This window comes from Coptis chinensis, chromosome 4, assembly GCF_015680905.1.
Source record: "Coptis chinensis isolate HL-2020 chromosome 4, ASM1568090v1, whole genome shotgun sequence".
In the NCBI taxonomy this organism is placed as follows: domain Eukaryota; kingdom Viridiplantae; phylum Streptophyta; class Magnoliopsida; order Ranunculales; family Ranunculaceae; genus Coptis; species Coptis chinensis.
In genome coordinates this window covers 57,000,113-57,002,050 of record NC_141459.1, presented here as the reverse complement: position 1 = coordinate 57,002,050, position 1,938 = coordinate 57,000,113, and the positions used below count along the sequence as shown (strand labels likewise).

At 37.0% G+C, this 1,938-nt stretch overlaps 1 long non-coding RNA gene across 2 annotated transcripts; it reads left to right on the top strand.

The window, feature by feature from the left end:
• Positions 1 to 443: 443 nt before the first annotated feature.
• LOC147504119 (uncharacterized) lies at positions 444 to 1,595 on the top strand. 2 transcript variants are annotated; one of them, XR_015220342.1, is made up of 4 exons: positions 444 to 543; positions 659 to 681; positions 755 to 821; positions 1,550 to 1,595. It is a non-coding gene; the product is annotated as an uncharacterized LOC147504119 (long non-coding RNA). The 2 variants fall into 2 exon arrangements; XR_015220341.1 differs by having other exon boundaries at positions 1,545 to 1,592.
• The last annotated feature ends 343 nt before the right edge of the window (positions 1,596 to 1,938 follow it).

The window sequence follows — 1,938 nt, the reverse complement described above, 5'->3', positions numbered from 1 at the left end:
TGCAAACTTTTTTTCTATTTTGGTTTTTGAGTATGTTTTTGTAAGTAATGGTACGAGCCTTTTTGCAAGATGTAAGAATGACATAACAAACTTGTGCACTATAGCTTGTTATGATGGTATGATGGCTAGATGGTTTATAAGAATGTTATATTATGAAAGTTTTTTGTTTTTGCAGGTTGAAGAGATAACAACCCGTTTTTAACTCCGCCAAATGCAAAGTAATGAAAGTCTTTGCCTTTGCCGGGTCCCAAGCCCCGGATAAAGGAGGAGGGAGAGTGGTGGACAGTTCTCAAGGTTATGCTACGTTGGTTGGCGTCCATCAAGTAGGACAACAACAATTGTTCTTCGTGGTGGAGCTGATCGTATCCAACACCTGTAATTGTGTGATCTAAATAAATCTTGTGTGTTAACGATTACTCATTGATGAACATCCTCTGTTTTCATTTCAGTTTATTGAGGAGGCTGAGCGAAGTTTGCATGATGCGATTATGATAGAAGTTAAGCAATAAAACCTAAAAAGATTGCAATTCTGTGGACACAATGGTCCGGCCCACTTTTTTACATTATAATATGTGCATAGTTTCTGCTCAGAAATTGATTGGCTAATTTGAGCATTCAAATACTTCAAGCACTGATAGTTACATTTTCTTTCTTTTAGGTATTTCATTAAGCATGGATCAGGTTTGTTTATTTTCTTTTTGTAATGCATCCTCGAAATTTTTTCTCACCTATTTTTGCTCATTTTGTTGTAAAGTGGAAGAATCTCCGGAAACATATGGATGCAATTGACAAAGCATTAGCCGAGAACTCTTAGGCAGTTGGTATGTCATTCCTTGAAGCAAAGATTTTGTAAGAAGCTAGTGTTTATGTTTTTACCCCGCATACGAAAATGGCGCTTACTCTACTAACCGATTAGTGTAAGCATCCTTTTGAGTATACATTAAGTGTTTGAACTTCGACAACGTAATATGAAATATGTCAGTCCATTGTGATTAGAATGCTTTCTTTTTCGATGTATGAGCAGACCTTTTTACTCTTACAGTCATCTTGGCCATCGCAAGTATGTCTTTTAGTGATAAGGCCATTATTGTTTTAATGTTGTATGAGACTATGAGCTGCCTTTTTGTATTCTAGGAATTCAACTTTATTGGGCTATAGTAGGTGTTTAATCCTGTTTTCCGGGAGCAGAGGGTTTCTAAACTATGCATTATTCTCAAGTAGATTACATTCAAATTCACCTTAGCTGCCCCTACCCACCCTATGGTTAGTTTAGTTAAGTGATAGGCTGCTTTTGTTGCACTAATGAGTATAATAAGTGTACTATCAATTTTATTGGATTTAATAAACTGGCACTCTGCCAAACGCCCAAACCCTCCTTATGTGGAGGTTTGTTGGAAAACAGAAAATAAAATTTGGAAGTATAGCTTGCTAAACTTGTAACTTTGAACTGTTACCATGCTCTCCTGTATGATGTATTTTAATGAATGCTAAATCTAGTGACTTTGACTGACTAAAACAAAAATCTCTCGTGGTTTGTTTTGAAGTATAGCAGATAGGAACACATACATTTCTAAAGTTGAAGTACACATTGCGAGTAGCACTTGCATCCGCAATCGTGGGTCAATTGCAAGTATGTTTGAAAATTCGACAAAAAATAGTGTGGGCTATAGGTCTAGTCATGCATTATAAACTGATTTAAGAGTGTCATTATTGTTCCAGGTTCGAGTCAACGACCCAAAAGCAAACCCCCCTCTATTCTCTTCAGGAGTTATAGGTAAAGACAACTTCGATTGAGGCACGGATCCATGGGCTATACTTGGTTGTTCAATGCAGATGTACCGAGCTCAACTTGTGGAAGGAAAGAATACCGTATTTTCTAACTCAACCACAAGCACACACTTCTTGGCGAGGAAATAATGTACGACTATATTAAGCCTA